Source organism: Protopterus annectens, chromosome 11.part0, assembly GCF_019279795.1.
Source record: "Protopterus annectens isolate FY-2018-M chromosome 11.part0, PAN1.0, whole genome shotgun sequence".
NCBI lineage: Eukaryota > Metazoa > Chordata > Ceratodontiformes > Protopteridae > Protopterus > Protopterus annectens.
The window spans coordinates 36776954-36798127 of NC_056745.1; positions in this window are offsets into that span (position 1 = coordinate 36776954).

The following is a 21174-nucleotide window of genomic DNA, read 5'->3' on the forward strand; positions in this document are numbered from 1 at the left end:
CGGTTAGCTAAGCATTGCTAAGCTTCACGCAAACCCGTGCAAACCCACTTACAACTGCTTAAAAGTGCCTTAGTCACCCTGCATATGAGGGCCCTTGTTCTGCTCAGCAGCAAAATAAAACACCTCTGTCAGTCTCGAACCCCGGACCTTGGACACACTAGACTGCATGAAGTACCACTAAACCACAGTAGATATACAGCAGGTTGTTGCTGAAATAGATATATCATGCATCAGAATGAGTGAATGCAAAGGAAAAATAGGAATGCCATAACACAAAACCTGTTCTGTGGAACTTTACCAGCAGTTGTTGTGGAATTGCATTACATAACTGTGATAAGAGAACCAGCCATTCTAGCAGTAAATGATGTTACAGCAGCACTTTACAACCCCCACACAATATCATAGCAGGACAAACAGTGGCATATCTGATTAGGGCAGAGGACATACATCCCAACTGTGACTACATTTCAGGGATGTCCCTGATTTTGAAACATATGTTAGCTGTGTCCCTCTGAATCCCCTGAAAAGTACTGACGTTAGGCAGAAAGGTGGGGTATTACACCTAATGAATAAGGACAATATGTAGGAGTTGGACGCCACTTGTACTTCAGAAAAGGTGTAGTAATCCATATGCACTGGTTCTCCCGAAGTCTCCACTTACTGTCTCTAATATTTTGAAGGTGTACCTCATTTTTACCTACCTTTACCTCACTCTGCTCAAATATGTATCTGAGTGTTTCAGAGGCCTGACCGAGGCAGAAACACACAGGCATATCAGATTTTCTGCTGTTACACACTGTGCAAATAGCTTTGGAAGGAGTTCCACAAGCATACCCTTATGTAGGAGTACAACACTGAAATACCAAAGGATGTAGCCATGTACTGGTAGCAAACGACTGTAACAATGCCATTGTACCATTGTGCTGGAAAGACCTGTGTGTTGCACAGACAGAGAATAACAGCCTAACGTCTGGCTACCATCTGGATAGGTCCACAGCTGGGAGATATGCAGACAGACTACCTGCCTTGCTATAGTAACAAGTACACAGCAACCATTAATGTCCTGCAAGATAACATTCACACAATAAGACATAATGCTCTCTGTATGTCTGCATCCCCATCCAAATGTACAATATACCTGTGTGTTCAGGGTCTACCAAGGTTGTAGGCAGGCATACTCAGTACTGAAAATATCCAGTTTTCTTGAGCATCCTGTGCTAATGTCAACAATAAAAAAGCATAAACTGTGCAGAAGTGAGTACATTAATATTCACAGTATAGCAGTGCACAAACAGTTCATGTGCCAAATGAATACATCTCAATAACTACTTTTGTATGGTAGTTAATTGTAAAAGTAGAAAAGAAACTACATACTCCCATGTATCTTGTGTTAGCATTTGTAGGGGTGAGTACAATTCTACACTGACAACTGTGTACTGGAAGTGGCAACATTCAGGTCTGAGTACAACATTTAAATCACTGGCTACACCCATAGCTTCAGATATAAGAACTATACCAACCTTCTGACTTAAACAACGGTGTCCACAGCAAACAAGCATGGGCCCCACTTTGGAAAGCTGAAAGGGCTACGCCTACCTGACATAGCAATTTATAGCATTGGGTTGCTATGACAATGAGTACTGCAATTACCACACAGCAGGCTGCATGCAATTACCAAATGGTGGCCACCAATTGGTGCAGAGGCCATCACATGCACATGTGCAGATACCTATAAAAGCAGGCTGTACTTGCTGTCCACACACACAATCATTCCACTGCAGATATTGAGAGAGAGAGAGAGAGAAACAGAGACAGAGAGACACACACCCACATCAACAGAAAAAAAAAAGCCAAAGACACACGGAACGTAATACTACCAACACATACAAAGGAAAGGTATGTAACAGATATGTATTTACTGGCATGTAGTCGATGTTTGTGAAGAGTACTCTACATACATTGAAACATCCATATGTGGCAGCAGTATGTATCTATGCACAGATGCCCTGCATAACTACTGCCATGGACAAATCAGTGTGTATCTGTGTGTAGTGGAACATAACTGTGACATATGTAGCTCAGCATTAAATGTCAAACATCTGATCCATGTTATCTGTGTTCTGTACAGTAGTGTGGACAATGGCTGTTTGGGGGAGTAGCGCATACAGCTATATAAACATGGATGTGACAGAGTAACACATGCATGATAGTCATATTAACGTGTAGCTTAGCATTGGCAACTTCTGTACCAGGCTAGTATGCTAATCTAGCATTTGCAGCTATATATACACCCTCTAATATTACTGTGTGCTCACATGTGACACCTGTTCATGTTGCAGCAAGGCCCAACAGGTCAGCCATGAGGTCCAGGGACTTACAACAGTGTGGACCTTGTGTGTGTATGGCACACACATACAGAGAGATATATCTGTGTCAGATATATTAGCATCTGTACATGTGCATAGAGCAAGGGACATACTGCAACTGTTTGTGAAGGGTGGACATATATATGTTGGTGAAAGTTGTTATGTGCATATTTGTATGTAGGTTGTTGTGTGTGGCAAACAAGACAGCATACAGTGCTAGTATATGACATGTGGTGGTTAAACGCTGTGGGTGTGATTTGTTAGGTTTGCAGTGCTGCAGCCAGTGAGGCCTGCTAAAGCTACATGGGCTGAGAACACCTTCAACGCATTTCGCACAAGACTGTGCAATATTATTACATAACTGTATACCTCACATCCTTCTCATAATTGATATTCCCACCATGAAAGGTGGACTGTATATGTGCCTATATAAATATCTATATGTACACCAATGGATGTTTATATGTATGTGTGTGTGTGTGTGTGTGTGTGTGTGTGTGTATATATATATATATATATATATATATATATATATATATATATAGAGAGAGAGAGAGAGAGAGAGAGAATGCCTGGTGACAAAGCCATGGCCTCAAGCTCAATGTCAAAAATGCATTGGCATCCCTTTTGGTAAAAACTCTGTACCCATGAACTACCACATAGGTGGTAGTGAACTTAACACCGAAGTGTGATAAGAGACCATGGGACACAGGTGGACAGTAGTCTCCCCTTTGATAATCACAGTGCCACACTAGTCATGTAATCTGTCTATGTGGCACATCTCATCACAAAAGGTGCGTCATCCAGGGAAAAAGAGGTCAGTGTTCCCCTCTACTCATCACTCACAAAACCCATTATAGAGTACAATGCCCATTTTGGTATGTACCTCACAAGACATCTACAACAACTGGAAAGGCCACAGACATACCTCACAAAGAGGATTACTGGCCTTCAACAGATGCCCTATGCAGACCATCTCACAAAACCACAGCTAGACTGTGTCGCATACCGCCTACCCAGAGGTGACCTATGCCTAGCATACAAAGCTATGTCATACCCAGAGCTGTTGGACATGCTCCACGTAAACAGATCACAATCCCTATGAGCTATACGCTCTAGGGACCTAAACCTTGTCACCTCAATAAACAGAACATGCTGGAGGGATAGATTCCTATCTCAGAGACATCCCATACTCTGGAACAAACTATCTATCAATAGCAAACAAAGCTCCTCAGTAGCACTTGTCATGAATAATCCTGATGATTGGATGGGAGATAGGAAATACACCCCGGGAATCACCTCTGTGGCTCTGCTTGACAGGGACACATGAAATTAAATTACGTGGGTGTCAAAGGCCAGGGTACCATCTGGCTAGGCTTCTATAGGCCCTAGGGCCAATAGCCTATTACCTACCTATGAACCAATACACACCCACATGTACTTGTTGCAATAATTGCTATGTGAGGTTGACTGAGTGTGATAGTGAATGTGTTGGTGAATGTGTCAAAGCAGTATGGCATACGGTCTGACATAGTCCCTTGGTGTTAACTGGGATGTGCCATTGGAGGATAAAGCAGTACATGTATGCTTATTGATTGGTACTACTGGTGAATCCAAATCCTGTATGAACTGTAGTACTACCTGAAGCTGTAGGCCTAAACAGCACAGTATTTTTTTATTTATTTATTTATTTAACATTTGTTGACCGGGAAAGTCCGACTAGGTTCCACAGATCCTGTTTTCAGTGGAGGCCCGGGGAGAAATGCTCCATAAGCATGTTTTTTTTTAGAATGGTGTATGTCCACATTGCTTGGAACCACTGTTTTGCGTGTTCCCTGTAGTCCTCACAGATTACATACCTCAGGCATAAGGCTTTGTAAGTACTGACACACAGTACTATATGGTACACATGTAAAGCTCATCTGGGTTGCCATACCTCTGTGTCTTGTATGTATGTCTGATGTGTGTGTGGGTATGCCTGTAACATGCCCTCGGTCATATGTGTGTTACAGGATATAAGTGCGTATCTAGCAACATGTATAGTCTAGTACAGCAGTATGCCACCTATATTCATGAATGTGCACATATTGTAGGCAGGGGTTTGCCATCAACAACTAGTGTGGTATACTGGTAATACTGTAACTGGACTTTACAATCATTGCAATGGATGACATATGTCTTTATGCATTAGCTTGATATATACCTCCTGTGGCTAGGTGGTGCATTGTATCACATACAGTGTGCCATGTACTGCTGTATAGTCTTACATAGTAGTTTCTCTTTGTTGCTGTGCAGAACATGGTTTAATATGTAGAGCGTGCCAGGCACTGTCAGGCAGTTGTGGGTTGAGCACTGATATGTGGTATTGAAAGTGTGTATCCTCTGACAAACAATAGGTTGCTATTTATGGCAGTTCAGTGATATTTGTACTGTAGAATGTTAAGTGTGCCACATGACTTGCTCACACATATTGTTTCCTTGTCTTCCAGGGTTCATGGCCTACCATCGCAACCCAACCTATAGTCCTGCTGAGGATGACATCATAACAACCAGTCTGATTCAGCACTACACACTGCTTTTCTCAAGAACCAGCCAGGACCAACATGAGCGGACTGCACTGTGGCAAGATGCTGTCCGTAGGGTAAATGACATAGGCATGCATGACTGGACATATGAGCAGGTACGCCATCACTGCAGTGATTTATTTAGACATGTCCAGCAGCATGCGTCTGATGTCCGTAGACAACAGCTTGCCACAGGTGGTGGGGTTACCATCCATCCCCCCCTCACCAGAGTGGAGGAGCTGCTCCTGAGCCTGGTGGCTCCTGGCCAACAACAACAACAGCAGACATGTATCATCATGGAGGCTGGAGCCACCCAGCAAGTTCACACGAAGCGTGCAGGTAACATGGCATATCTGTAGACTACTGCTACCTCTATTGGTAGATCATGCATATGTGAGATGTGTACTGTGTAGTTAGAAGATGTGAAGCCTGGTGTTGTGCAATACTGATAATTTAGAACATGATCTGTAGGCCTGTGACTGTCAACTGTTGTACTACTCTAAGATTGCAAGCCCACAGTAGCAATGCCACAGTTGTTGCCATTGACAAACTGTCTCATATACTTGTAGGTCCCTCTGGTGTGACAGCAAGGCAGCAGACCCATGCTGGTGAGTGTGTTCTACATTTAATATTGCAAATAAAATGTGCATGTCATAGATGAGATGTAGGCCATGTACACATGTAACACACCTACGCATAATGCATGCTGTGCATGTTTGCTGTGAGACTATGCACATCTCAGTAACATGAGTAGCTGCCTCAAACACATGCAATACACAGAGCATCCCAAACAATTGTTGCTACACTGTAGTGGACAAAGGCAGAGTCGATACACATGCACACAACATACACAACTTTTTCATATGCAGTACATGTTAATATGCTACACATGGCGTATTCAGACACCCACTGTAAGGTCACACTCCAGTATCCCAAATGTCATCCACACAGCACACATAATATACCTGAGGGGTAGAGGCCTATCATGGGGCAGTGCGATACTCTTCAACACACAACACATTCATGTTAGGCCATGCTCCCTACTGGGCACCTTACAAACCCATGTAACAACTGGCTGTGAATTGGTGAATGTAGCCATGGTACTGCAGTTCAGGTACAGCATGATAGGTGCTGGTCTGGCACACATTAGTAGCCTTGAGTGACCACATGATGCTGCATGATGATGGCTCATGTTACTACACCCCATCCAGTTACAGTAACCACAGTACTACACATAGCATTCATTGCTATACACCTCAGTGTTGTGTGTGTGCAAACATATGCACCTATACACAATATGCATAGCAATCGCCATTTGCACAAAGTGACACATATATGTCTTGTAATGCTACTGAGTGTATAGGTCACATGACACACATTGGGTATGTGTGATGTTTAGTGTTGCAGTTGTGTTGTACCATGCCATGTCATGGCTGGCACTGGCATGTCCTCAATATGTTCTACACTCACCATAACTACTGTACAATGGCTAAGTTGAGCAATGGTATTCCATCAGGTATACATGCACCACTCATCCTGTGTGGATACATAGCATGCATGAGCTAAACCTGTGTCCACAAGTTATCTGCTAAAGACATAGATGCTCTAATCAGTAATGGATATCTATGTGACACACAGATACACATCCAGCCATGGTATATATACCTGTGAGTGATGGTGCACATCACAATGATGAGCTTGTAATACTTGCACAGCAATGTTGTATCCATGTACACATTGTGTTCCAGGGTGAGGCCAATCACTGAACAACAACACACATGCATCAAAGCCATGTATACTGTTATTAGCAAGGACTGTCTACACTCGCACTGCATGCTGTTGAGCAACACACGTCCTGCATGCTGACACGTGTGATATGACTGGCTTGTGATACTGTACCCCACCATCAACAGCTATTGAGTATGTTCTGGTTTGCTGGCAGTGTGTGTGTGTGTGTGTGTGTGTGTGTGTGTGTGTGTGTGTGTGTGTCTGCTTTAGTGAGGAGTGTATTTGTGTGCATGGGTGCATGTTTGCATGTGTTCATGTGTGCATGTGTTCATGTGTGCATTTGTCCATGTGTGCATGTGTGCATGTGTTCATGTGTTCATGTGTTCATGTGTACATGTGCGCATGTGTGCATGTGTTCATGTGTTCATGTGTGCATGTGTTCATGTGTGCATGTGTGCATGTGTTCTGACATCCTGTACAGGTCGTAAATTGTGTTTCCTGTCTTCTTCTCACAGGTGCTGAGGTTGGGCTGGTTCAGTGCAGCAGGGAACCTGATGTCAGTGACACAAGTAGTGATAATGAGGATAGGTTTGCTGAGGCACAGGCATGTTTTCCAGGGTCTGTCGTTGGGCCACCAATCGACAGTACACAGGTGTCCACCCCATCCATGCACACAGTCATACTGCCAATACATCCAACATCACCAATGCCATTAGCTGAGGGACAGTGTACAGTCAGCAATGGCCAGGACAGTGTGGTATCTATGGCACATGCATCCGGACACAGCAGCCATACCCAGAGGTCTGGAACAGTACCACATAGGCAGATGTCCAGGGGTTCTCGTCGGAACACTGCTGGTCATCATGCCCCTGGCAGACGTGCCACAGGTCTTACAACCTCATGCATGTTCCAGGCTGTCATGGAGGCACAGGCACGTATGGAACGGTACACCAGACAGGAACTAAGGGCACAGAGGGCACATAACACTACTTTAAATGACAGTATCCGTGACCTAGCAGGTGCCATCCGTAATTACACTGAGGTCACTGATAGACGTTGGGGTGAGACATTAGATGTCCTCCGCAATGTCATGTCCATGTGTCAGGACAGTTCGGGATGGCTGAGATGTTGAATTGGACGTATGCCAGCAACATCAGTAGCTGGCAGTTGCTGTGGACATCCCTCAAGTCACAGCTGCTCCCGTAGTGCCAGTACCAGCCCCAGCAATGTTGGGGGTGGGCTATCCATAGACCATCATAGAAGACCACGTGCACGTGGCTCTGGCCAGTCCCAGCAGGGACCTGGGTCCAGTTTACATATGTCTACCTCTGAGGATAGTACCCATTCTGGCTTAGTACCTGATACTGTCAGTAGCACCCCTGCCAGGCACAGGTACCGTATTCATGGCCAGAGATGGTGATCTGTAAAGCCTGGCAGGTACAGTCTGTGGCTGTCCCACAAATCCCCATATATGGCAGCCACATGGTGGAACTGTGTGCATGCAGACACACACACATATAAACCAGACACATAGGGCTAACACATACCCACACACATTACATCAACATTGGCCCATACCAGTACTCTTGGCCCTCACACACACATACACACATACATGTCGATTGTATGGCTCAATGTAGGCCTCTGGCAAACCAACAACACACCCTGTGCATATGATGAAACCTGTGTCACCTCCTGCCATCTGTAACATTGATGCAGGAACAGGCTAACATGGTGCTGATGCACAGGGTGTCTTTATAGCAGTATAGCAATGTTAGCATGTTGTCAGCTGTAAAGTGTAATGATATCCTTGAAAGTGTAGCTGAGCAGGCATGATGCATTAAAGCTATGATTGTCAATGTAATATTGTTTACACCAGTGTTAATTCCAGTAGTGCATTGTCTGCCCAAGTGCCACTTGGCTGATGTGTGTAGTATTGGCAGCATGTATTAGAGAGTGGACAGTAGATGTGGGATGTATGCAGCACAGATTTGCAGGTGTACATTTGTGAACATGGTGGAGGTGCACTGTCTGCATGTATGTGCATAGTGAACACATGGGCAGGGTGACATGCCCTGTATTACACAGTGTTAACACTCCATAGTTTCTATTGGTGGCCAGTATGCATTGTACTACACACATTTTGGAACTTGGGTACACATGTGTGTATGACATGGTTTGACACTGTGCTGTGGGTGATATTGTTACTATCTGTCATTGGTTTGCATTCTGGTAGTATACATAACCTCACCAGCCTGACCATAAACAATCGTTAGATGATGAGTTGACAACTGACACACAGATGTAGGACACACAGTAACATTTGGATCCTTCAGGTACTATACTATGCCAGTAACCAGTGGTATTCATCTGCACCCATTCCTGGGACCACTCCTGTTTGGCATATAGCTCTCTTAGGTACAAGCAAACACAGTAGGGATATGTCCGTCCACATCTGGAAATGCATATTGTGGCCTATAATGCATTCTCCAGATGACACACACATCCTCCACAAGGGTATCATACAGACAGATACCTGTTGTCAAACCCATGATGTAAAGCTATAAGCCAACTAAAGCATAGACATCCACCTTTACAAAACATAGTATCCCCACAGTACCACATAGGTAGTAGCCCCCAACCAGTTGAACAGGTACCAATGTGTACATACAGCCAAGTGTTACGTCATCTCTCCTTTGGTAATCACATTTCCAAAGGTATTTTGAAATCCCTCGGTGAATCACATAAGCAATAAGGGGTCTGCATGCATATCCACAAAGCTTGTTGTACACCTATAATGAATAGCCATCATTGACAGACTTTGCTGCGTTTGAACAGGTCTGAAATATACCTCAGGCATAAACCCTCACTCACACTATTCAATAGAAACCGTAATGAATGTGTGACATGGATGACCTAGGCCAGGGATCAGTGCAGTGGCTGGGCTTGTCACAAGCATACAGATGTGACCTAAGGTCTGGAAAGTGGCAGCACGCTCTGGCAAAGATAACAGATGAGCTCATGGAGAAAGCAGGGTTTCCACCTATGAAATAATTGAGTTCACATGTACGTATATGTATTTGCCACACAGCTACCTGACATGCAGTGCACATACTGTTGTCATTGTGATATGTCATACAGTAGTAAAAGCAACACCCACAACACACTGACCAACTGTGTCACACACATAGAGCACACACACACTCACCAAGTGCAGGATTCAAACCCCTACCTAACTACTTTAGGATACTAGAGGAGTACACATTAACACGACACGCTATACACATTACTGGGAGTTCTCTTTTCCACAGGTATATTTGTAGGATGGTGACATCATCAGACTTGACAAAGATAAGTATACCACTTTTAAGATGTTTTAGTAGTCTCTAAAAAGGTTGCTCCTCTACAAGGAGATACACACACACACACACACACACACACACACACACACACACACACACACACACACACATTCTCATACAGTTGTCAAGTGCAGGATTCAAACCCCTACCTAATTACTTTATGATACTATAGAAGTACACATTAACACAATACGCTATACACATTACTGGGAGATCTCTTTTCCACAGGTATATTTCTAGGATGGTGACATCATCAGACTTGACAAAGTGGGTTACATTAGGCAACATTAGGTGGGCTACATAGAAGGAATTTCTAAACACTTTGGCAATGTGATCATCAAAGGAGAGTTTACTATCTACCTGGGTCCCCAGGGCCATAATTACATTCTCCGTACATACTGGATTACCACCTATGTGGTAATTTGTGTGCACTTTATTTTATCCAAAGGGGATGACTGCATTCTTTGGCATTCTGCTTGAGGGCATTGTTTTGACACCAGGTATCTGTCTCTGTAAGACCCTTCTGGAAGATGTCTGTGTCAGCCATAGAGTTGATTATGGACCACAGTTAGCAGTCATCTGCAAACTTGTTCAGCCATATTCCTCCCGAGCTTGCCTGTACCTCTGAGCAGTATATACTGAACAGGTGGGGTCCCAGGACCAAGACCTGTGGGATGCCATTTGTGACTGGTTTAGAGTCGGACATGGCACCCGCAACTCTGAACATGTGTGTTTGATCTGTGATCCAGTTGGCCACCCATCCTGTGACATAGCTGTTAATGTTCAAGCTGATGAGCTTGTCCATGATGCCAGAGTGGGGAATGGTGTCAAAATGCTTAGTGAGGTCCAGGTGGGCTGTGTGGACTACTTTCACCTCCATCTATGTCCTTGGTAACTGTTTCAAATAAGTCAACTAGGTTTAGGAGGCAGAATTTGCCTTTAACAAAGCCAAGTTGGGTAGAGTCCAGAGTCTGGAGGTCCACAATGTCTCTGTTTATGGGTTCCATGATAATTTGCTCCATAGCTTTGCAGACCAGGCTGAGTAGGCCTATAAGGCAATGGTTTCCTGGTTCTGTTGTGGCACCCTCTTTGTGGAGCTGGATGACTGTTGCTGTATGCCATTCTTTGGGTACATAGCCTGTGGTGAGGTTGAGTCTGGACAGTGAATGTAGGTGAGGGTGTAGTTCCTTTTGGGACTCGTGTAAGTCGCAGCCTGGGACACCATCCAGTCCCATTGATGCTGTGTTCTTAGCTTTGGAGAGGGCTGTTTTTACCTGTATGTCCATGAAGTCTGGGGCTCTGCATTCTTCTGGGATGGCCACAGGCCCTTTTGGGGGTGATGGGGGGGAGTTTGCACTGAACTTGTCCCCCAGGATGTGGGCAATGTCAGTTGGTTCAGTGTATTTTTTGCCATTTTGCAGTAGCTGACAACATATTTGAGAGTTGCCACCTAAATGTTTGGTATAGCTAATGAAGGGTTTGTGGTTGTTATTCTTACATTCCTTGGCAATTTGTCTTTAGAAACTGGCCTTGGATTATTTTATGAGCGATCATTGTTTCTTCCTAATAATGATCAGTGATGCCTTTCCTTTTGTGAAGTTTGCTCTATCATGTGTTCGTTTCCTCCTTCTGTTGTATAGCTCATTTATGGGCGATGACCACCAGACTGGTTTCTTATTTTTGGAGGAGTGCATCTTGGTTTTATTTGGGATGTCTCAATCCATGCATCCCTGTAGATGCTCATAGAATGCACTTGTAAATGATTCAGTAGATTGTATAGAATTATCCTACAGCAAGGGGGCTTTGGGACTTTCTACTTGGGAAGTGTGCAGTTTGCTTTTGAAAATGTCTTCACAGTGGTTTCCTTGACTGGGGGGGGGTGGGATGTGGATGTCCAGTGTGATTACATTTTGATCTGATATTACCAGCGAGGGGTTTAACTCTGTTGTGGAACACTGGTACCCCATGTTGGTGATGATCAGGTCCAGTACATTGTCACCTCTAGTGGGCGTGGTGACCAGCTGTTCCAGGGTGTTTGAGTTTTTAAACTCTAGGAAACATTGGGCAAAGGATGTTGTACATGAGTAATTCTCCCACTCAATGTTTGGGTAGTTGTAATCTTCTCATATAATGGTGTTTGATAGGACCTTTATAATTTCCACTGTTCTCAGGAATACTGAGTGAGGTTCCTGAAGCAAGGTAGGTGATCTGTAACAGGCTACAATCTGATAAGTAGCTCTGCCCAATGTTAGTTGCACTTGCATGGTCTCCAAGGCCTCATGCTGTGCCACTAACCTGAAGTTGTGGGTATCCATAAGGTAAATGGATACACCCCTTCCTTTTGAATTTCACTTTGGGTTTTGGGGCCGAAGATCAGAGGGATTGTGAGGTTTTACGTGAAGCAAGTCCAACAGCTCTGTGTTTGACATAGCTTTGTATGTTAGGCAGAGATCACCTCTGAGGAGGCGATATGCGAGAGAGTACAGCTGGAGCATTTTGAGATGGTCTGTGTATGGCATGTACTTCAGGCCACTAATGCTCTTTGTGAGGTATTTCTGCAGGCTTTCCAGTTGTTGTAGATGTCTTGTGAGGTACATAGCAAAATTTGTACTCTATTATGGATCTAGTGAGTCATGAGTAGAGGGGAACAATGTCCTCTTCTATTCTGCATGAGACACCTTTTATGATGAGGTGTGCCATGTAGAAGGATTTCCTGACTACTGTGGGGATGTGATTATCACAGGTGTGTCCACTGTCCACCTGTGACCCAAGGTCGCTTATCACACTTTCACTACCGCCTATGTTGTAGTTCATGGCTACAGAGTTTTTACCAAAGGGGATGACAATGCACTTATTGGTATTGAGCTTGAGGCCATGGCTTTGACACCAGGCATCTGTCTCAGTGAGGCCCTTTTGTAGGATGTCCACATCTTTAGTATTTACAATTATGGCTCCTAGTTTGCAGTCATCTGGAAACTTCATTAGCCACAGACCTTCCATGTTAAAGTTTACTTCAGGGATGTAGATACAAAACAGGACAGGACCCAGGACTGAACCCTGTGGTACTGCACTTGTCACTGGTCCAAAGTCATACTTGGAGTCTGCTACTTTCGCAGTGTGTGTTCTGTCAGTTAGCCAGTTGGCAACCCATTTTGTGACATAGCAATTTATACCTAGTTTAGTGGGTTTATCTATAATTCCAGAGTGGAGGATGGTGTTGAAAGTCATGGCAAGATCTACATAGGCTGTGCGAACCACCTTACCCTTGTCTACGATTCTGGTGAATGCTTCAATGTCGTCTATCAGGTTTAGGAGACATGATCTGCATTTTACAAACCCAACATGGTTGTGATCCAGAGTTTGGAGATTACCAATGTCTTTTTTTATAAGTTGTATGATGATGATACATTCCATGGCCTTACAGAGCAGGCTCATCAGGCTAATGGGGCGCTATTTCCTGTGGTCCATGGTGTATCCACCCTTGTGTGGTGGGATAACCGTCGCTGTGCACCATTCAGCAGGCACAAAACCTGAGGTGAGGCTATGACTGAACATGGTACGTCAGTGTGGTGCCTGTTCATTCTGTAGTTTGTGTAGAACACAGCCTGGGAAGTTAGCTGGTCCCATGGATGCTGTGATACTGGCTTTGGAGAGTGTTTTTTTACCTGTGCAGCTGTGATGACAGCAACTTTGCAGTCTTCCATTATAGAAATGTGTTCTTTCATGGGTGAGGGGGGTAAAGTTAGCACTGATCCTATCTGCCAGGATGTTTGTAATATCAGTTGGGTCTGTATATTCAGTGCAATTGAGCTGTAACTCAGAGCAGATCTGAGTGTTGCCATGACATGGACCTGTCTGTTGGGCAGAGATCTCCTGAGTAGACAGTATGCAACAGAGTACAGATTGAGTTAAATTCAGTCTTGTTGCATGGGGCAACTGTTTGAGGCCAGTACTCCTCTTGTTGATGTACTTCAGTGGTCTTTCCAGCTGCTGCAGGTGCCTAGTCAGATTCATCACAAGTGTGTTGTGGTACTCTCTGATGGGTCTGATGACTGATGAGTAGAGGGAACCTCCTTTGACCTACATGCAAAGACCTTGGCAGTTTGTGGGAACACATAGCATGATTGTCTGACCACTTTGTGAATGTGTTTCTGGAAGTAGAGATGACTATCCGCATGTGTCCATAGATCCCTTATTATCACCTCCATATTTAGGGTATTGGCACCTATGTGGTATTTGTATGACTGTAGCTCGAGGCCATAATTTTGACACCACATCTGTCTGACTGAGACCCTTTTTAGGGATGTCTCTGTTGTCCCAAACATCGATTATGACAACTTTTCTGCAGTCATCCACAAACTTTGCTAAACATAGCCCTCGTGTGTTTGACTGTATTTCTGAAAAGTATACACCAGACAGGAGAGGTCCTAGGACTGAGCCATGGGGGACAGCAGTTGTTACCAGCTTGAACAGGAGACCACAATTCTTACTTTGTGTGATCTATCTGTGCCCCAGTTGGCAATCTATCAGATGACATACATATTTATGCACAGGCTGTTGATTTTGTGGATACGACATGTGTCTGGGATGTTGGAAAAGGGCTTTTCAAGGTCTATATGGACGTGTGTAGCTCATTTCATTGATGTATGTCCTGGGTGACTGCCTTAAAAACAGTCTAGCAGGTTTGGGAACCATGATCTGCCCCTGACCAAACCACAATTGGTAGGGTTGGGGGTTTGTAGGCTCCCAATAGCTCTGTTTATGAGTTCCATCAAGATGGACTCCACAGTTTTCCATATCAGGCTTAATAGGCTTATAAGACAATAGTTACCATGGTCTGTTGTGCACCAACACTTGTGGAGTGTGCCAAATGTTGCTGTAACACATTCAACAGTTTCATATCCTGTACAGAGGGTGAGGCTCAACAGACTGTTCAGGTGCAGGGTCTGTTTGTTCTGGAGTTCACTTATGACACAGCTAGGGAAACAATGTAATCCCATAGACACAGTGTTTTCAGGTTTGGAAGGAGCTGTTTTCCCATTCTATATGTAATATCTGTGCTTTCACAATCTCCAGGTATGATGATAGGGCCTTTTGTCAGTGAGAGGGGGGTATGTATGTATGGGCCTGTCTGACAGGATGTTGGCACTGTCAGTCATTTACAGTTTGCACTGACTCAGGACATATATGAGTATACATTGCTATTTATGACATAGCGGAAGGAAGCATCATGGTTCTCTATGGACTCTGTCACAGATTATTTTGCCAAAACATGGATTGGATAATGTTTGGAGTGCACATTGTTTATTCATGATACTGATTGCAGGTTTATCGATCTTCTTTGCTTTTTCACTTTCTGTGAACAGCTTAAATACTTGTGGTACATAGTTTGATTATGACAGGGTTCCAATATATTATATGTGTCTGTTTTCATATAACTGTGCGCACAAGGCAGGATTGGTGAATAGTGACAAGTTCCTGGGGTAAAACATATGCAACTGCCAGATATGTGTGGCCCACTGCTGTACTCAGACATGGCCTAAGTGTGTGAGCATGCCCAGTATGACCTTTTAGTATGTTGCTGACTGAAATTTTCTAGATTTGTTTAAGTGTGTGAGCATGTCCAGTATGGACATATATACTATATGTGTGTGAAAAATCAAGTTGGTTTCTACTTCAGGGCTCAACTTTGTGTTGTACATCGACAGGAAGCACGCTGTGCCTGCAGGGCTTCCATGAGTCACTTTGCATAGACTTATCAACATTTCTACATACAGGGGGGACAGCTATTATTTGTACATTTCAACCCGGGGGGCACACCTGATTGTTACTGTGGGTGTACATAGGATGAGGGGTTCACCTGACACTTATACACATTTGCTAGGCCTGCACTGCTATGTCAGGTACTCCATTTCAGTCTGCACTGTTGCCTATCGTACTGGCTTGAGGCATACCACTGTACTACAGATCTTAGCTTCCAATTTCACATATATTAGTTTGTGACTTCATAGCCTACCCAACCCACATCACACTGCCTGGCCTGCTGTTATCTGTCTGCATAGGCCTGGGGGGGAGTTCAGAGGGCATGATACAGCATTTGTTTGTGTTTGCATTAGTCTACAATTGTCCTGCTGTGTCTGTGCCAGTGAAATGCTGTCATGGCTTAGTGATTCAGTACTGTGACTATAGTGCACAGTATCCTGAGTTCGAGCCCTGTCACTGCTTTTTATTTTCCTGCTGGGCAGACCTGACTGGTTAAGGCACAGTAAAGCAGGTGTGAGTGTGTTTACCTGACTTTGCTCGACTTTGCCTGATTTTGCCCAACATTGCCCAACGTTGCCCAACTTTGCCCGACATTGCGCTAGTTTGCTAGGCACGCAGCTCTATGCAATTGTGCTTAAATATGCTAAATAGTGGTAAAATGTGCTTAGCACTGCTTTATATTGCTTAAAATAGGGCAATCATGCCTCAGGTGGTGCTGCAGGGCTGCCTATGTCGGATACACATAGTACACTCCCTATACATGTTTGATAACAGGTAGTGTCAAGTTAGGCATCCCTTTTATTGTATGTGCGAGTCAGAGAGAGGTGTCATTTCTAGGGTTCCTACAGAGTCAGTGTATGTGCTATGCATTGCCTCTTTGCCAAGGCCAAGGCATACTGGGCACGCTTCCTTCTGCCTACTGGGGCAGGCTCAGTTTGTTCCTCCTCTGAGTCACGCTGTGCCTGTGCAGGCCTTGGCAATGGTGGGGGGCTGTTTGGCCCTGCCCCATGCTGTTCCTGCTGCAGCTGTTGTCGCAGGATCATATTGTGTAGCATGGCACATACCATGACAATTTGGGTACATGTAGTTGGTGAATACTGCAAGGCTCCACCAGATGTGTCCAGGCACCGGAGCCATGACTTAAGCATCCCAAATACACGCTCAATAATGTTTCTTGTTTGTACGTGTGCCTCATTATGGAGTTCTTGTTCATGTGTGTGCATTTCTGATGGGTGTCATCAGCCACGGCTCCAGTGCATATCCAGCATCCCCCATTAGATGACCATCAGGGATGTCCCCACTGGCAAATCTCTGGTACAGCTGCATCAGATGCCAGATGTGGGAATCGTGATAGCTTCCAGGGCAGCCAGCACACTTATTCATTATTATGCCCTGGGCATCGCACATGACCTGGGAGTTGATGGAGGGGAAGCCTTTGTGGTTGATGTAGACACTACCCCGCTCACCGGGTGGTGCTTTGATGTGTATGTGCATGCAGTCTATTGCACCCACTACCTCAGGGTATTCTGCTATTTGGTGGAAAAGACGCATATTGCTGGCCAATGCCTCACTGGAATTGGGGAAATATATGTGTTCACCGACATGTGCTGACATGGCATCCAGGAATTGGTGCAGTACCCTGGATGCTGATGCCTGTGAAACCCCCATCATATCACCAGTTGGTCTCTGGAAGGTACCTGTAGCTAGTATTCGTAGGCCAACTTATACCTTGGCATCCACTGGGATGGGTCCCCCTCTGTTGGTTCTGTGTGTGAGGCATGGCTGGCAGAGCTCAACAATTTGCTGCAGGAGGTCTCTGTCCACTCTATAGTGCTCCACTATCTCCAGCTCATGTAGCCCCTGGTAGGTTACCCTAGGTCTGTACACTCTTCTCCGTCTCCTCACTGTGGGTTGCTCAGCAGCATTCACAACATCAGCACCCTCAGCACCTTGCATATGTTGGTTTATGATAGCAATAGCAGCCCCTAACATTTTGTCTGACTTAAGCTTTTTAATTTTTCACAATTTGTATACTGCAGTGTTTCAGAGTTCTTGGGAAAAAACAGGGTAGACTGCTGTTTGCAGAGTTTAAAGTGCTGGGCTGGGCTAGTCTACTGCCTGTGCAATTGGCTGATTCTGATATATTTCACCTGGCAGCTCTGCTAGTTCTCCTTGGTTCACTTCCTACTACTTCTTTTCCTTCCTTTTTCCCTTTCTGTTTCCACAAGGGGCAGCACCACGCAAACAAGCGCACACGCACGCACACGCTGTGTACCCATTTGCAAGAAATTTCAGATATATCCACAGCGTACACTTTTTGTTTCTTGTTTTCAGCTAGGACAACTGTAGACACACCTCTTGCAATCCTGAGCGACTCAGGGCAAACACAAGCCACTGTGCTCCAATCAGCTTACAGTCTTTCAGACATACCCCCTCATGATGTCACTTATCTTCTACTCTACTACTCCCCTACTCCTACACTTACACTCTAGGGACATGGCTCACATGCCGGGGATAATTTGGATTCACTATTCTTATCCTCATTTGCATAGGATTGCCTACTAATGCTTGGTTACATCTCTCACACTGAGCCCCCCCCCCCTTAGCAACCACTACTCAGTGGCCATGTTGTTTTCAGCTGCCATTCACCTGCATAGTAGAACAAGCTTTTTAGTAAAAATGCCCATCTGTGGCTATTTTTCACTTTTTTTCATTTTATTTAAAGCACAGCACGTTTGCGTGCCGCTGAGCTATGCTTAAACATCGGCGATCGGGGAAAAAAAAACTGGATTTTAAGGATTCACAACATTTGCAAATGCCAATGGCCTTATATATGGCCATTGGCATGCTTCTTCAACTAGATGCATCCTTTATTTGGAGCTGTCATAGCTCCGTTTAGCTATTTGCAGAACATTTTTGCAAATAACACTACTCTTCCACGGACAGGTAAGTGTTTCCTGGATCACAAATTTACCTCATTTGCATAGCTTTCAGCAGCAAATGAGGTAATTTGCATACCATAACACTGTCCGTGCAAGAGTAGCTTTAGAAGCTGTCATGCACGCCCCTGCTGGCTATTGCTGAATCGCTCAGTAGACATATTGCCTGTCTGCCGTCTTACACTACTCTTAGACTCTGTGCAAGCCTTCGTGAATCCGGCCCTGAGATTTGTTGAATAAAATGCTGTTAATACTATTGGTAGATAAATAAAGGTTACCTTAAAGTGTACAGCATCTATTTATGAATCCCATCGTATAGTTTCCAATATATGAACAGAGTAGTTTGTGAAAATGTAGCAACAACTGTAAGTTTGGAGTGTTTTTTTCAATGTTCTGACTTTTATAATTTTGAACAATACTGGTGTTTGTATTTTAACTAGTGTGCACTGTGTAGAGGATATTTATATTTGTTTGACTTCTGTTTTTAAGCTGGATTAAAACATGCTTGTGAATGTAAAGATGTAAGTAGGCTGCTAGGAGTGTGAAATTACACAGGGTTTAGGTATAGGAGTTAAAGCTGCAGAATTTCTATAAATAAATACTATCTGATATTTCTCTTTTACTGAAGCCACATTTAAACCTAGAAACTGCTGTATATATTTACGTGTGTAAAAGACCGTAGCCAGACATATACCATGTATGCAGTGATGTTACCTTTTTGGGGAATAATGTGTTTGTAGCCCATGGAGTGCTATGATTATGCTCCAATATCAGGAAAAAGACAGGCTTATTAAGCACTCCTGAGTGATGCTAACATTAGGTCTCACACTAGAAATTAACAGCCGGCAAGGGACGGCCAAGAAACAACAATCGCAGAAGGTAGCACATCTTTAAAAACTGTTAGATACTTCGCTGTGCCATGTATAAATAAAAATTGTGGCAGAGCAAATTATCTAGCAGTTTTTAAAGCTATTTGCTGTTTAGTGGGACACCATTTCTGCCTGCTGTCTGTTTGACAACACTGTGTTTAACCCCCTGATTTTTCAATATTTTCAAAGGATTTTTTTATAATCTTATGCAGAAGAAGAAGTAAGAATATGGTTGTCTTATACATTGTGTAAGTACCATTCTGCCCTCCCAAACATATTGTTCTGCACAAGCAGCACACACCTCACTAGTGTCACCTGTACATGCTACTGGCAGTGGTTACGTTAGCCACATTAGACATAGAACTTTTTTTATAGCCATATGCAGATAAGTATGTACATTTGGCTTTTACACTGCATTGATATCAAGCTTACACCCCAGCCCAAATAAATGGTTATGCACAAGAGGCACACACCTCCCCACTGTCACCCACAGGGGATACAAGCAAACATGAAGTTGTCTACAGAGCTACTGGCATGATTTATGTAACTGCAAATTTTCTACAGCTGTAGGCATATAAAAATGTGTCTGTGTGGCCTCCCCGCCGATGCACTGACTAAGCCAACAATACAGATACATGACTACCTGCACGCAGTTACATACAATGAGTACTGATGTGTTATATTTAGTTAACTACCTGCCACTACCATGTATTGGTGACAGTGGGGAGTTATGTGTTGCTTTGGTGTAACCATTGGCCAGATTCCAAAAGACTTGATCTCAGTGTAAGTGAATTACTCCGGTGTAAGGCCTTGGTGTAAGTGACTTACTCTGGTGTAAGGTCTCAGTGTAAGTGACTTACTCAGATGTAAGGCTTCACTGTAAGTGACTTACTCTGTTGTAAGCTCTCAGTGTAAGTGACTTACTCTGGTGTGAGGCTTCGGCGTAAGTGACTTACTCCACTGTAAGGCTTTGGTGTAAGTGACTTACTCCGGTGTAAGGCCCATCTATAAAGCAAGCTTACACTGAAAGTAATTCACTCGTACTGAGAGCAAGTCTTTTATAATCAGGTTGCATGTGTCTTGGGGGTGGAATAGCATGTTATAGAGATAATGTACAACCAAGTCACACACTCATTTTGCTATCTGTATATCACTAAAAATATGTCCTGCAGTGTTTTGTCATTGTGACTACACAGATGTCTTACTACATCAAGTACTGGGTATGGGTAACAGCGAGGAAGTATTTGCTGCCTATAATAATGTCGTTTAGGGTTATTTGTCTAATTTAATTACCTGTCAATAATCAAATAACCCCTTGCCTAGATGAAAAATTATTCTTACATCAGTTATATAGAACCTTTTATATGTGGATATCTGAGGTGTACACAAGTGGCTATGTTTGGTAGTCTGTGCAAAATGTCATAATAGCAATTGATCACTGGCACCATGGTGCATCAAGTAGCATTGCCATTTAACAGCTCACAGTTCTCCGGTTGAAGTATTGGCTGTGCTTCCTTCTGTGTGGACTTTCCATATACTACCTGTCCTTCTGTGAGTTTTATCCAGGTTCCTTGAGACCCCTC